The sequence below is a fragment of the Capricornis sumatraensis genome, chromosome X, assembly GCF_032405125.1.
Source record: "Capricornis sumatraensis isolate serow.1 chromosome X, serow.2, whole genome shotgun sequence".
Taxonomy (NCBI): domain Eukaryota; kingdom Metazoa; phylum Chordata; class Mammalia; order Artiodactyla; family Bovidae; genus Capricornis; species Capricornis sumatraensis.
Genome location: NC_091092.1, coordinates 64,117,738 through 64,134,782, shown reverse-complemented (window position 1 = coordinate 64,134,782; position 17,045 = coordinate 64,117,738). Strand labels below are relative to the sequence as shown.

Here is a 17,045-nt window from a genome sequence, read left to right as displayed (position 1 = left end):
GCAACCTGAAGGGAACCAGAGAGTCAGGTGGTGATATCCAGGGTGTCTGGTGGTGGCCTTGTGGGAGAAGGCGTTTCCGTGAGCAGGGAGCCTGACGTAAAGGCAAAATGAGTAGTGTCGATGGTGGTGAGGGAAAGCAACCTGAAGGGACCCAGAGGGTCGTGCGGTGATATCCAGGGTGTACTCAGAGTATAGGCTGAGAGGTCCGGACTTTCTAGTCGGCCTCCTGTGGGAGAAGGCGTGTCTCAGTGAGCAGGGATCCTGACGTACAGGCAAAATGAGAAATGCGGATGATGCCTTAACCATATGTCCACCAGCAGCCTCACTGTGCCTTTCTCATCACACGCGGAAGCTGACATCGCCCGCCACTTCCTGACTCCACGTACTCAACTGCGAGGGCCGATTCGGAAGGAGCTCGATGTTAACGGCCGCATGCTGGTTCTGTGAGTTCTACAGGGGGCCAAGGCCGGGGAGGGGGTGGTGGGTGGTGGGTGGTGGGTGGTGGGTGGTGGGCAAGGCCAGTCTGGGCCCAGGAGGAGCCATAATGGACGGTTAAGCCTAAAGGAAAAGTGTGGTGCTCTGGGCTTGTGGGTGTGCGGGAACAGAGGGAGGACATGTTCCTCTTTCTGCTTCTCAGCAGAAAGTTGAATTTCTTTTCCCTCCCTTTTAGCCGATTGACTGCTGAAGACCCTGGCCTGCTCCAGAGCTCCATCGTTTTCTGTCTGGAGCAGCTTTCCCAGGTGATGCGGTCCTTGCAGCACATTGGGGGCCCCGTTTCTCAGCACAAAAGAGGGGTTTGATCCTAGCCTATGTGCCGTAGCTTCAAGTGACCCTCCCCAGGGGATTGCTTTCTGCAGTACTTTGACTGGGCTTCATCTTATGTCTGTGCTGATTTTGGCGGCTCAGTGTCTACATAGTTTGTTTGGTGATTGTTAACTGCAAAAAATAAAACTGAGCTATTGTGCTGTCTCTGACTTTATTCTTTAGCTGCTGCACTTCCTGATACTGCATTTTTCTTTCAGTTGGAAGGGAGGTTCTGAGATCCAGATATTCAAGGAGTACAACGTAATTGAAGACAATGTAAGAAGTGGGAGAATAAGAAAGTTGTATACTCTCATTCAGTATTAATTTTGGAATATTTTACGATCTTATAGTTCTATTAAACGTTAAGACTTACCAGAGGCCTTCCCTGGTGGGTCAGATGGTAAAGCATCTGCCTGCAGTGTGCTAGACTGGGTTCAGTCTCTGGGTTGGGAATATCCTCTGGAGAAGGTAATGGCAATCCACTCCAGTATTTTTGCCTGGAGAAATCCTGGACAGTGGAGCTTGCAGGCTACAATTCATGGGGTTGCAAGGAGTTGGACTCCACAGAACAAGTGCACATTGCACTTTTCATATAACACCTGAATGATGTTGTTTTTCAGTCTATAATTCATGGCCAACTATTTGTGCCCCCATGGACTGTAATGCAGCAGACTCCTTTGTCCTCCACTATCTCCTGGAATTTGCTCAAATTCATGTCCATTGAGTGGGTTATGCTATCTAACCATCTCATCCTCTATCTCCCCCTTCACCTGTTGCCTTCAGTCTTCCCCAGAATCAGGATCTCTTCCAGTTAGTTGGCCCTTCACATCAGGTAGCCAAAGTATAGACCTTCAGGATCAGCATGAGTCCGTCCAATGAATATTCAGGGTTGATTTCCTTTAGGATTGACTGGTCTGTTCTCCTTGCAGTCCAAGTCCACTCCAGAGTATCCTTGGACCCTGAAACCTTGCTAAACTCACTAGTTAATTGTAATAGCTCTCTTATACGTCCAATAGGACTTCGCACATAGACGATCATTTTGTCTGTAGATAAATACATATTTCTTTCTATCTTTCCAATTGATGCGTTTTATCTGATTTCTGTAAAATGAAAAGTTCCAACACTTTGACCACCTGATTGGAAGAGGTGACTCATTGGCAAAGTCCCTGATGCTGGGAACATTTGAAGGCAGGAAGAGAAGGGGACAATGGAGGATGAGATGGTTGGATGGCATCACCGAGTCAATGGACATGAACTTGAGCAAGTTGCAGGAGATGGTGAAGGACAGGGAAGCCTGCAGTGCTACAGTCCTTGGGTTTGTAAAGAATCGGACATGACTGAATGAACAGCAACAGGCAAAGGGAAGATGCTGGTGGGTTAAGTGTTTCAGCCCCTCACCATCTGCTACCTTTGTCTAGTGAACCCCTTCTGTGGTGCATGCGGGCAAAGTCAAAGCTGCATTGTGGAATGCGCATTCTAGATGGGTCCAGGTTGGGCCAGCTAATTACCCTTGTGCGTGGTGTGGGCGGCAAATGCAATGGGAGTCTGGGTGCCCCTCGTGGGAGGTACAGAGACTCAGAGTAGAGTGCCTGTGTGTGGTGAGAGGCAGGTTGCAGCCCTGGGAGTTCGCTGCTTAAGGCAGCTGACCAGGAGCATCTTTTTTGCAGCCAGGCACTTGGTGGTGGTGGCGTTTTGTTGGCGGCTTATAGTCAACTGTCCTGGGAGTGTACAGCACAGAGATCAACAAAGGCAGGGCCCCTTCTGTGTGTGGAGATCCCGTTGTTAAAGCTCCACCAGTGCCACTGGAAGCCCGAGGGTGGGAGCCTCTTGAGTGACACCTGCACCTCTGCGCAGCCTCTGGGGACACATGGGAACCAGCCCCTCAGGTGGAGAAGTGGCCTGGAAATGGGTGAGAGGATCCTAGAGAGGCCCTGTCAACTCTTGGCCTTGAGATGAGAGGGGTGTTGTTGGCCCAGGAGAAGGAGGGTCCACACCACTGGCCAGGACAGCTGGGGAAGCCTGGGCCCGCCCGAGGGGAGTGCACCCCTGAGCAGAACTGGAGAGAAAGTAGAGTGACCATAGGTCACCACAGCTGATGTCACCTCCACAGCTCCTCTGATTCCAGGAACTTCCTTAGGACGCATGGCTTTGCCTTGCTTTAACCCTGTTATGTCAGGAAGTCTTCCTTTCCTGTTTCCATCTGTCCCTCAGCTGGGGACCTGTGAGGCCTTGGCTGTCACACCTGTCCGTATAGCTAAGGTGGGCTATCAGGCAGAAGAGATGTGGTTTCTATGCTTGGTTTAATCAATCGCTGTCTCCCTACCTAAAAGGCTCACGTGAGCATAGATAGGAAGCCAGTAACACTGGCCTGTGGACTGAGTGTCTGAGTCCTTCTTCCACCCTCAGTTCCCATATTGAAGCCCTAAGCCCCAGGGGCTGGATTTTGGAGACGGGCCTTTGGGATGTACTAGGGTCTAGATGAGGTCCTGAGGGTGGTGCCTCCATGGTGGGCTCAGTGAGGACGCCCATCATTCCTGATCCCCCAACTTGGGGAAGACCCCTCTTCTTGGAGGTCCTACTCTTCCCTGCTGTGTGTGTTTTACTTGGAGTTTTATTGTGGGGAGTTGTTGGAGGGTGTAGGGGAGCAACATTAACCTTTATCACCTTGAGGAGATGTTTAGGAGCATCGTTCAAGGCCTTGGGAGTAGAAAGCCATGGCCCTTCTCTCAGTGGCCTCTCTGTGGACACTTAGCTGTGTCCATTCCACACCGTCTGGGCCCGCACAGGACGGGCCTGTATGCGCAGGCCCATTGGGGGGACCTGAAATGAGCTTGGTTTCATGAGGGAGCTGAGTCCCTCTGGCCTCACGGGGTCTCCCTAGTGGCACATGGGTAGCCGGTCACGCTAGGTTATAACAAGTCTGGTGTGAGGAGGCACCCTTAGGGGAGTCTCTGCAGGTGCACTGGGCATCCTTTCACAGAAGGGGAAGGACTTTGTGAGGGGCTCAGTCTCTCTTCAGCTCCTGTTGATCTCTGGGAAGGACAGGTGGCGGCCATGGAGTCCTGTGACAGTGGTGCTGGCTTTCTGGGCAGTGGAGAGGGTATTGAAAGAATGCCACATTGTTTTGGAGCCCACAGATCCATGGGAGGCTGAAAGCAGGCTACAGATTAGGGCGCTATGTCTGGGGCGGCCCCCCAGACCCTGGGTGCATCAACTGTCCCAGTGCAAAGTGCAGAGGCTTTGGCCTTGCGTGGAGCCCCACGAGGCCTGGTGCTGAAGTTGTATCCTTTCCAAGGAGCCTGCAGGTTCACCGAGGCTGTAAGGCAGTGGTTGGTGGAGGAGCACAGTAAGATGACCCGTAGAAGCTTCAGAGGCTGGGGTGCAGGGGTGCCACTGGGATACAGAAGGGAAGTCGGGGACCAAGGGAGTCCAAAACTAGCAGCCCGTGAGCTGCGGCCATATGGCCAGAGAGACTTGTGGGTGGCCTGATGGTCAGTGGTGCACAGTTCCCCCAAGGTGATCTGGGGTTAAGCAGGCCTCAGCCAGACCTGGGGGCCAGAACCGGGATGTCCCTGTGAGCTGGCCCTTAACTAAATATGCCGGCACCCTCTCGGTGTCCTCCCTGTCCTACCTGGATGTGGACGTGGTCATCAGGTACCTGACCCAGGATGCTGACCTCGACCCCGAAGCTGTTGAGAGGGAGCTGGTGGTGACTGGCAGTGATCTGATACTGTTTTTGGACAAGAGGACTAGGGAAGGGGTGGTGCACCCACCTCTGCCTGTGCTGAGCCCAGCCTGTACACGTGTGGAGGCCTCAGTCTTTGGTGAGTCGGGGCTGAACCACTGCAGTTGTCACGCCAGATGTCCACTTTGATGGACACACTGGGGAGTGCAAAGTGGGGAGTGCAGCACTTTGTGTCCCCTTCTTTTTGAATTCTCAGCCGGGAAACGGAGGTTGAGGCCACAGGAATGTCCTGTCCTAAGTGGTGAGCCCTTCCCTAGGCCAGGATTTTTGCACTATTTGCCACTTGATCGGGAGCCTAATTGTTGGCCCCTACTGGATATTGAACACCCTCTGACCTCTTGTTTTGATTGGTGCTTAAATACTGGTTACCACAGATAGGAAAACTGAGCTATTTCCGTGTTTGAGTTTCTTTGCAGTGGCCAGATTTTCTTGCCTCTGTCCTTGAGTCTGAGGGGAGATTCTGGGTCCAGATAGTCAAGCATCACAAAGCAACTGAAGGCAATTTAGGAAATGGGACATGTATAATATCATATAAGAAACGAATTGCCAGCCTAGGTTTGATGCAGGATACAGGATGCTTGAGGCTGGTGCACTGGGATGACCCAGAGAGATGGTATGGGGAGGGCGGTGGGAGGGGGGTTCTGGATTGGGAATACATGTACACCCTTGGCGGATTCATGTTGATGTATGGCAAAACCAATATAGTATTGTAATGTAAAATAAAGTAATAGATATAGATATATATATTGGGGTCCTGTTGTTCAGCATTGGCCGCTGTCTACCTTTTGGAATACTTTGGTAGTTCTGAGTTGTAGGTGTACATTAAATGTATACAACAGTCATATCAATGAGTAAGGATTTCAAGGTTTGGCATTAACTGTTTTCTAGGGTTTTCTCATCTAACGTCTGAGCTTTACCTCTGTCTAAAACTTCTTCAAACATCACATTGAACTGATGCGTAAAAGGTGCATTATAATGTAATTGCTCAAGACTTAATTGTCCTCAGTTTTACCCCATTATACATAATATTTCAGTGGGATTCTTGTAGTCTCTGTATGAATGGTTCTGTTTTTAATATAGATTCTGGGAGGTATATCTACAATACAGAATTGCTCTTCAGAAAATGAGCTGCCCCCACCAGAATGCTATTTTCCTCACACTCCTTTTTACTACTAGATCTGTTTCCTGCCATAGTCAAGCAAACAAAACACCTCAATTTTCATGAGCAAAGAATCCAGTAACACTTGAGTAAAAACTTTGTGCTTTACTGGCCTTGTTTTACACCAAGAAAAGAAAAGTGCTGGAACAATTGGTTAAGTGTTCCCAGAATGAGGGGGGAGGCAGTTAGTATAATCTTGAGAAAATATAATTAAAATCAAAAATCTTTTGCAGGCACTACGTTAATGCACGTTACCTGCATTATCATGTCTAATAGTCATGATACCTTTTGGAGTTGAGTAACTGAAGCTGAGTGGCTTGGTAACTTTCTTCAGTTCTCTCAGCTAGGATCTCAAATCCAGAGAGAGGCTGGATTTGAATCTATGCCCTTTTGATTCAAGCTTCTACGTTTTTAAACAATTAATTAATTTTAATCAGAGGCTAATTATTTACAATATTGTAGTGGTTTTTGCCGTACATTGACAAGAATTAGCCGTGGGTGTATATGTGTTCTGGAGAAGGCAATGGCACCCCACTCCAGTACTCTTGCCTGGAAAATCCCATGGACGGAGGAGCCTGGTAGGCTGCAGCCCATGAGGTTGCTAAGAGGTGGACACGACTGAGCGACTTCACTTTGCTTTTCACTTTTCATGCATTGGAGAAGGAAACAGCAACCCACTCCAGTATTCTTGCCTGGAGAATCCCAGGGACGGGGGAGCCTGGTGGGCTGCCGTCTGTGGGGTCGCACAGAGTCAGACAAGACTGAAGCGACTTAGCAGCAGCAGCAGCAGTAGCAGCAGTACATGTGTTCCCCATCCTGAACACCCCTTCCACCTCCCTCCCCATCCCATCCCTCAGGGTCATCCCAGTGTGCTGACCCTGAGCACCATGTCTCATGCATCAAAACTGACTGGTGATCTATTTCACATATGGTAATATACATGTGTCAATGCTGTTCTCTAGATGTTCTTTACATCTGTGTCTCTTTTGCTGTCTCACATATAGAGTCATCGCTACCACCTTTCTAAATCCCATATATATGCATTAATATACTGTATTGGTGTTTTTCTTTCTGCCTTACTTCACTGTATGATAGGCTCCAGTTTCATCCACCTCATTAAAAGTGATTTAAATTCATTCTTTTTCAAAGCTGAGTAATATTCAATTGTGTATAGGTACCATGGCTTTGTTATCCATTCCTCTAAGGATGGACCTCTTGGGTGATTCCGTATCCTAGCTATTGTATACAGTGTTGTGATGAACATTGGGGTACACGAGTCTCTTTCAATTCTGATTTCCCCGGAGTGTATGCCCAGCAGTGGGATAGCTGGGTCATATGGATAAGGAAATGGCAACCCACTCCAGTACTCTTGCCTGGAAAATCCCATGGATCCCTATTAGACTACAGTCCATGGGATCGCAGAGTCAGACACAACCGAGTGACTTAAACAAACAAACAAACCTGGCAGTTCTATTTCAAATTTTTTTAACGAATCTCCACACTGTCTCCACAGTGGCTGTACTAGTTTTCATTGCCACCAACAGTGTGAGAGCGTTCCCTTTTCTCCACACCCTCTCTCGCATGTCCCCCATTCTGACCGGCGTGAGGTGGTACCTAATTGCGGTTTTGATTTGCATTTCTGTGATAATGAGTGATGTTGGGCATCTTTTTCATGTGTTGGTTAGCCATCTGTATGTCTTCTCTGGAGAAATGTCTGATTATTCCTTTGGTCCATTTTTTGATTGGGTCGTTTATTTTTCTGGCATTGAGCTACATGAGATGCTTGTGTACTATTGAGATTACTTCTTTGTCAGTTGCTTTGACTGCTATTATTTTCTCCCATTCTGAAGGCTGTCTTTCACCGTGCTTGTACTGTCCTTCATTGTGCAAAAGCTTTTAAGTTTAATTAGGTCCCATTTGTTTATTTTTGCTTTCATCTCCATTGCTCTGGGAGGTGGGTCATTGAGGATCCTGCTGGGATTTCTGTGAGAGAGTGTTTTGCCTATGCTTTCTTCTAGTAGATTTATAGCTTCTGGTCTTACACTTGTATGTTTAATCCATTTTGAGTTTATTTTTGTAAATTGTGTTAGAAAGTGTCCTAGTTTCGTTCTTTTACAAGTGGTTGAGCAGTTTTCCCAGCACCATTTGGTGAAGAGATTGTCCTTCCTCCATTGTATATTCTTGCCTCCTTTGTCAAAGATAAGGTGTCCATAGGTGCGTGGATTTATCTCTAGGCTATCAATTCTGTTCCATTGATCTGTATTTCTGTCTTTGTGCCATTACCATACTGTCTCGATGCCTGAAGCTTTGTAGAATAGCCTGAAGTCAGGCAGGTGGATTCCTCCAGTTCCATTCTTCTTTCTAAAGATTGCTTTGGGTATTGGAGGTTTTTTGTATTACCATACAAATTGTGAAATTATTTGTTACAGTTCTCTGAAAAATACCATTGAAGCTTAAATTTTCTTGGCCACGGTACCACACCAGCCTCTGCACTGTGGCCACAGACTGAGACTGTGCTTTTCCTGCTGGAGGCTTCAAGGAACATCTGTGTGAATAATGCAAACTTGGCACTGGGCAAGTGCAAGAACAGTGAAAGTGAAAGTGAAGTCGCTCAGCCATGTCCAACTCTTTGCGACCCCATGGACTGTAGCCTACCAGGCTCCTCTATCCATGGGATTTTTCAGGCAATAGTACTGGAGTGGATTGGCATTTCCTTCTCCAGGGGATCTTCCCCATCCAGGCATCGAACCCAGGTCTCCCGCATTGTAGACAGACGCTTTACCGTCTGAGCCACCAGGGAAGTCCAGTAGATGATGGCAGTTGCGGAGAAGACAGGGTGATGCGAAGCCCAGGACTGACTTTCCAGTGGCTTCCCTGTCCTGCGAAGTCCGTTTGTATCTTGAAACCTTCTTTGCCCCCCTTTGAGGTGGACATTCCATAGTGTACGGGATCCCCAGCCACCCTGCACTTTCTCTTCTCTCGTTTCACAGACTTTAGTAGCTAAGAAATAAAACTAGAACACAGTCTTTTGCCACCCCAGAAGTCATCTCCACAAAGGCAGAATAAAAACAGGTGTCTTACTGAGCTGGCATTGTACCAGAATCTGAGGCACGTCACAGGCAATCTCCTGAGAGATTCCAGAGACAGAGAGAACTCTCAGCCTTCTGTATAGCCAGTAGATCTGACTCCTTACTTACTTGTCCTCATGTAAGAGGACTTCACACCACCAGGTCTCACTTTTGCTTCATCCTAAGTATGCCCAGCAAGTGTGGTGACTCTTATGTATTAGTTAATTAATGTTTTGGATTGAGATTTGAGACCCACGCTATCTGCTGCCCCTTCCAAATTAATATTTGAAGACTTTAACCCCAGTATGGCTCTAATTGGGCCTCCCACACGGAGCAGTGGTAAAGAATCCACCTATCGACGCACGGGATGCAAGAGACGGCAGTACAATCCCTGGCTCGGGAAGATGCCCTGGAGAAGGGCATAGCAACCCATTCCAGTATTCTTGCCTGGAGAATCCCATGGATAGAGTCGCCTGGTGGGCTACAGTCTATGGGGTCGCAAAGAGTCAGACACGACAGATTGTGCACACACGCACACGCATGCACACACACACAGCTCTATTTGCAGAGAGGGCTCTCAAGGACATGATTAATGTTACATGAAGTCCTATGAATGGATCCCTGCCCTAGAGATGAACATACGAAGGAAAGTGAGAAAGAAAGACGAGTATCATATGATATGACTGATATGTGGAATCGAAAATGTGATACAAAAGATTTATTCACAAAGCAGAAACAGAAAGTTTGCAGGCATAGTAAACAAACTCACCATTACCAAAGGGGAAAGGCTGGGTAGGGATACATTTGCAGTTTGGGATTAGCACTTACAGACTGCTGTATATGAAATAGAAAAGCAATTAGTGTCTATTCTAGAGTGCATAAAGCTATATTCAGTACCTTATAATTTACTATAATGGAGAATAATATGAAAAAATATATATAACTGGATTACTTTGGTGTACACCAGAAAAGAGCACAACATTGTAAATCAAATATACTTCAAATTTCTACCAAAAGAATGAGGCCCTGGTCTCACAACCATTCATCTGACTGTGCACACTTGCACATGCACACATAAACAAACACTTCCGTGTTCTTATAAGAGGACACCTGAGAGCACATGCATTCTCTCTCTCCCTCTCACCGTACCCCCACCTTTCTTATCTGTCTCCACATGTGCACTGAGGAAAGGCCACAAGGCAATATAGATGGTGGCCATCTACAGCCCAGAAAAAGGGTCCTCACTGGAAGCCAAATTTACCGGCTCCCTGATTGTGAAGTTGTAGCCTCCAGAACTGTGAGAAAATAACTTTCTGTCCTTTAGTCCACCCAGTGTGGATCAGGGGAGTGATTCAGCATTTTGTTACAGCATCTAAAGCATACTAATCCAATTGGTTTATACTAGTGAAAAATTAGCCTCTCATCTTTATGACAGGAGCCAGTTTCACAATTGGGAGCCAGGTGCCCACTGAAGTTAGGTGTCTCCCCTCCAATGGAAACTGGGAGAAAGAGAGTGCTCTCTTGATTGATGTTTACATTCCAAAGAGATGTTTGCTAGGTCCTTGAAAAAGATATTTCTGGGATGTAAAGCTGAACAGGAGGCTTGTATAGCCTTTAAAAGTATAGTCATACTTTCAGGGACTTTCCTGGCCATCCAATGGTTAGGCTTCTGTGCTTCAGCTGCAGGGCGTACTCTTTTGATCCCTGTCCAGGGAAGCAAGATCCTGCATGCAGATCATGGTGCAGTGTGTGCGTGCGTGCTCAGTCAGTCAGTCGTATCCGACTCTCTGTGATTCTCTGGACTGTAGCCCACCAGACTCCTCTATCCATGGGATTTTCCAGGCAAACATACCTGAGTGGGTTGCCCTTTCCTCTTTCATGCTGCAGACAGAACATAAAAAAAGAAAACGAAATTATATGCATAGTTTCAAAGGGATACACAGAAACAACTTACACGTTTCTAAAGCAAATGATTTAAGGAAAGGAGGGGCCACCTCTCCCCTTATTTTCAACAGGGAATATTGAGCCTCTTAGTTTTAATTTGTGTGCATTCTTACAGTAGCTCTTTCTACAATGGTGTGCATCCTGCAAACTTGCTAAACTCCATCATTAGACTAGTCATTCTTTTAAGACTCCATCAGATTTTCTATATGGGTGTACATGTCTTCAAATAAAGGCAATTTTTCTTTTTCTCTCCAATCTGGATGCATCTTATTGCTCCATTTCTCTCATTATGGGTTGGACTCTCCCAGTTTTCTGAATGCCTGGTTAATTTAGATTGGCTATCAGGCATTATGATTTCACACTGGGTTCTGGGTAGTCTTTATATTCTGATCTGGGATGCTGTGAAGTGACTTTGAAATAGTTGGAAGCTTTTGATATTTCCTCTGAAGATTTGCTATGTGGGACCAGAGCACCTTTCAGTGTCAGTTCAGTGGCTCAGTCGTGTCCGAGTCTTTGTGACCCCATGGACTACAGCACAGCAGGCCTCCATGTCTGTCACCAACTCCCAGAGCTTCCTCAAACTGATGCCCATTGAATCAATGATGCCATCCAACCATCTCATCCTCGGTTGTTCCCTTCTCCTCCTGCCTTCAATCTTTCCCAGCATCAGGGTCTCTTCAAATGAGTCAGTTCTTCGCATCAGGTGGCCAAAGTATTGGAGTTTCAGCTTCAACATCAGTCTATCCCATGAATATTCAAGACTCATTTCCTTTAGGATGGACTGCTTGGATCTCTTTGAATTCCAAGGGACTCTCAAGAGTCTTCCCCAACACCACAGTTCAAAAGCACCAATTCTTTGGCGCTCAGCTTTCCTTATAGTCCAACTCTCACATCCATCCTTTCGGTGTAGGATTCATATTTTCCCCACACTACTCAGCTGAGAGTGCTGTGAGCTCTGTGCCCCAGGCCTCCTGAAATTATGAGGTTTGTCACTGTGACCGGTGGGGACAGTCACCAGTCCCTGTCCAGCTTGGGTGCTGGGCAGAGTTACCGTTTATCCTCTCTAGTGGCCCTTTCCTTGACTTTGAGTACTTTGTTCACAGTCCTGTGGAGGTCAGTGGTCTGTGGCAGACTCCAGGGGGACCCTCGGTCCATATGCAGGCTTCTCTCCCACTGTCTGTCCCTTCTCTCCCATCTTCTGCCCACCAACTCTAGGGCCTTCGAATTTCAGTGCCATCTCCTAAGTGCCAGGTATTCATTGGGTTCCACGAGGAAACTCTCTCCAGACAGTCAGCTGGGTACAATTGCTGAGCTAACCTGTAAACATACCTGTGACTTACTTTTTACATAACTGGAGATTTTATAGTTCTTCATCTTCTACACCTATTTTCCCCACACTCAACCCTTCTGCAAGCCACTCATTTGTTCTATTTCTATGATTCTGCTTTCCTTTTTTTTTTTTTTTAGATTCCACATATAAGAGAGATCAAGCGGTATTTGTCTTCCTCTGTCTGGCTTATTTTGCTCAGCAAAATACCCTCTAGATTCATTCATGTTGTCAAAATGGCAAGATTTCATTTTTTATGGCTGAGATATACATGTACCAAGGATGAGATGGTTGGATGGCATCACTGACTCAATGGACACGAGTTTGAATAAACTCCAGGAGTTGGTGATGGACAGGGAGGCCTGGTGTGCTACAGTCCATGGAGTCACAAAGAGTCGGACATGCCTGAGCGAGTGAACTAAACTGAACTACTACACACACCACATTTTGTTGGTTCATTCATCTGATACTGGATCCTTCTGTTGCTTCCACTTCTGGCTACTGTAAATAGCACTGCAACAAGCATTGGAGTTCATATATCTTTTCACATTAGTGCTTTTGTTTTCTTTGAATAAATCCTCAGATGTGAGATTGCTGGATCATATGGCCATTCGATTTTTAACGTTTTGAGAAACCTCTATACTGTTTTCCATAGTGATTGCATCACTTCACTTTCCCACCAGCAACGTACAAGGCTTCCCTTTCTCCACATCCACACCAACACTTGTTATTTGTTGTCCGCCTGGTGACAGCCACTCTGAAAAACTCTGATGATATCACATTGAGTTTTTGATTTGTACTCTCCTTGGTAATAGCTCTGGACCTTGGCTTTGTAGTCTGGGAATTCAAGTTAGTAAGAATACCTACCTGGGCGGGTTGTCATGAGAACTGACTGGTGAGCGTGAATAAAGTAGATATAATTAGAATACATACAAAGTCAGTGTCATGTAAATGTTGGCCACCATTTTTTTCTTTGTTACTTCATTATTTTTTTAATTATGAAAGCATGATAATATTTTTACAGGAGACTTGGAAAATACAGAACAAATGTACATACAGTTCTGCTATATATTGCAATTAGTTTTCAGTACAGAAATAAAGATTTTTAGTTGGAGTTTCAATATCAAAGTCTCAAAAATTAATGGAATGAATATACACTAATGTAGAAGGATATAGTAGACCTGAAATGCACCATGAACCAATTCAACGTAATTTAGATGTATCTAATTTTCACACAACAGTAGGATACAAATTCTATTTAAGTACCCACAGGCACTAGGAGACACTGGAACATACACAGGAACATAAAAAACATGAAAGTGAAAGTGTTAGTTGCTCAGTTGTGTCCAACTCTTTGTGACCCCACGGACTGTAGCCTAACAGGCTCCTCTGTCATGGACATCTCCAGGCAAAAATACTGGAGTGGTTTTCTATTTCCTTCTCCAGGGGATCTTCCTGAACCAGGGATCAAACTTGAGTCTCCTGCAATTCAGGCAGATTCTTTACTGTCAGGGAGGCCCCAGGGAAACCACCAGGGAAGCCCATAGGAACATCAAACCAGGGGCAAAAGTTCAACAGACTCTGCTGTAATATCACTGAATTGTTAGAAACCAATATCAAAAGAGATTTGAAAATAGCCCACATATTTTCAAATGCAATGTGACATTTACCAAGAGAGATCTTTGACTCAGCCATTGAAAGCCTCAATAGTTGGCCACCATTCTTTACTGTGTTGCTGCTATTGTAGTCATCACTATGTGTACCAGTTACTGTGGCTGCATAAGAGTTTACCCTGAAGAGGTGGTGGCTTAAAACCTGCACAAGTTGTGTGCATAGGGTCTGTGGGTCTGGAATTAGGACAGGCCACAGGGGGGACTGTTTTCTCTGCTCCGTGATGTCTGAGGCCTTGGCTGGGAAGCCTGAGGCAGGTGGTCATGGAATCCTTTGAGGGCACCCTCACTCACATGTTTGCCATCTGGGATGCACGGAAGGCTGGGCTCTGAGGACCAGAGCACTTTAGAGGAGCTTGACTTCCTCCCAGTGCGGTGGCCTCAGGGGATACTGTCTTCCCAGAGGCAGCTCAGGGATCCCACTGCCCTGGAACCACTCCAGAAGAAGCACTGCCATCTGCCACTCGGCCTTGGATGTCATACAGCATCACTTTCTGCCACGCTCCATCAGAACAACCAGTCCCAATCCAGCTTAGATTCAACTGTCGGGGACACAGACTCCACCTTTGTCTGTAGAGAAGGCTGAAAAGCCCATCTCAGCAGAGCACCTGGGCCTGATGGCCATCATGTCCATTGGCCGGAAAGGCTCCCAGCTACACAGTTATGATGGTTGTCATGTTTATTTGTGGAGAAAGGCGGGTGAACCATTCACTTCACTTGCACAGGGAACGTCTTTTATGAAGGTAGCGGGTAGCTCTGTGGTTTGAGAAAGGTATTGACTAGCCCTGATCAGCCCAGGAGTTTGAGGCACCACCCCCTGCCCCACTGCCCCTTCTCCTGTCTTCTTCAACACGTGCATTTTCTGCCACTGGGTGAAAGAAGCACCTCATGGCCGATTTTCGTGTCTTGAGGAGAAAACATCTCTCCCCCAGAAGCAGAAGGTGGGAGCGTCGTCTCTTGCTTCATGATATTCCTCATCTAGAAAATGGGGACTATTCCAGCTTCTCCATCACAGTATATTTGGAACATTGAATCATTACATAAACTCATTCAAATCAGTGCCTGCCCAGCACAAAACAAACCACTCCATTACTCGTGATGAGGTAAAAATTCACGGGGCACTCAGAGTTTGAGATGGTCTAGAAAGACATATAGAATTCATGGAAAATTAAATGTTCATGCAGACAATGCTTAAAATTCTCCAAACCAGGCTTTAGCAATACGTGAACCATGAACTTCCAGATGTTCAAGCTGGTTTTTGAAAAGGCAGTGGAACCAGAGATCAAATTGCCAACATCTGCTGGATCATTGAAAAGTCAAGAGAATTCTAGAAAAGCATCTCTTTCTGCTTTATTGACTATGCCAAAGCCTTTAACTGTGTGGATCACAATAAACTGTGGAAACTTCTGAAAGAGATGGAAGTACCAGACCACCTGACATGCCTCTTGAGAAACCTGTATGCAGGTCAGGAAGCAACATTTAGAACTGGACATGGAGCAACAGACTGGTTCCAAAAAGGAAAAGGAGTATGTCAAGAATGTATATTGTCACCCTGCTTATTAACTTACATGCAGAGTACATCATGAGAAATGCTAGGCTGGAAGAAGCACAAGCTGGAATCAAGATTGCTGGGAGAAATATCAATAACCTCAGACATGCAGATGACACCACCCTTATGGCAGAAATTGAAGAAGAACTAAAGAGCCTCTTGATGAAAGAGAGAGGAGAGTGAAAAAGTAGGCTTAAAGTTCTACATTCAGAAAACAAAGATCATGGCATCTGGTCCCATCACTTCAAGGCAAATAGATGGGGAAACATTGGAAACAATGACTGACTTTATTCTTTGTGCTCTAAGATCACTGCAGATAGTAATTGCAGCCATGAAATAAAAAGACACTTACTATTTGGAAGGAAAAATATCACCAACCTGCTGCTGCTACTGCTGCTAAGTCGCTTCAGTCATGTCTGACTCTGTGCGACCCCATAGATGGTAGCCCACCAGGCTCCCCCATCCCTGGGATTCTCCAGGCAAGAACACTGGAGTGGGCTTCCATTTCCTTCTCCAATGCATCAAAGTGAAAAGTGAAAGTGAAGTCGCTCAGTCATGTCCGACTCTTAGCGACCCCATGGGACTGCATCCTACCAGGCTCCTCCACCCACGGGATTTTCCAGACAAAAGTACTGGAGTGGGTTGCCATTGCCTTCTCCGATGACCAACCTAGACAACATATTAAATAACAGAGACATTGTCTACAAAGGTCCGTCTAGCCAAGGCTATGGTTTTTCCAGTGGTCATGTATGGATATGAGAGTTGGACTATAAAGAAAACTAAGCACTAAAAATTGATGCTTTTAAACTGTGGCATTGAAGAAGACTCTTGAGAATCCCTTGGATTGCAAGGAGATCCAACCAGTCCATACTAAAGAGATCAGTCCTGGGTGTTCTTTGGAAGGACTGATGTTGAAGCTGAAACTCCAGTACTTTGGCCACCTGATGTGAAGAGCTGACTCATTTGAAAAGACCCTGATGGTGGGAAAGACTGAGGGCAGGGAGAGAAGGGGACAACAGAGGATGAGATGGTTGGATGGCATCACTGACTCAATGGACAGGGGTTTGGGTGGACTCTGGTAGTTCGTGATGGACAGGGAGCCTGGTGTGCTGCAGTTCATGGGGTCGCAAAGAGTCAAGCATGACTGAGCTACTGAACTGAACTGAACTGAAGACAGGCTGTCCCACCTTTCCACCCATGGCCTGGCACACAAGAGTCACTCAGGGACAAGTGGCTGAATGAGCAGATGGGTGTGAGGACAGCAGAAATCTGGCGCTGAGCTGGGCATCTGATCACATCTGTCCTGTGGACAGTCCCTTCCCACCTGAAGGCACAGAGAAGACAAGCCAGCTTTGTCTTGTTGTGACCAAGCAGAAACTGCTGTTACTGAGACAAGAGCCTTCTCCAGCCCAGGAGGTCCTTAGGGCCCCTTTCATGTCCTTGTTCCTCAGACAGTAAATGAAGGGGCTGAACATGGGAGGTATCACCGCATACAACACCGTGGCCACTGAGTCCTTGGCTGTGTAGGAGGAAGAGGGGAGCAGGTACACCCCAAACAGGGTCCCATAGAATAATGACACCACAGCAAAGTGGGGACTGCAAGTGGAAAAGGCTTTCAGCTTATCCTGGCAAGACCGAAGTCTCAGGATGGCTGAGAAATTGTGCATGCAGGAGGCACAGATACAGACAAACGAGTGACAAAAAGAAAGCTCCCCATGGTATAAACCACCAACTCACTGAGCAGGAGAGCTTTAGCAATGCATAGAGTTCAGAGAAGAT

At 46.5% G+C, this 17,045-nt stretch overlaps 1 pseudogene; it reads left to right on the top strand.

Annotated features, from left to right (window-relative positions):
- Positions 1 to 306: 306 nt before the first annotated feature.
- LOC138071727 (protein SET-like) overlaps positions 307 to 17,045 on the top strand; it is a 37,192-nt pseudogene continuing 20,453 nt past the window's right edge.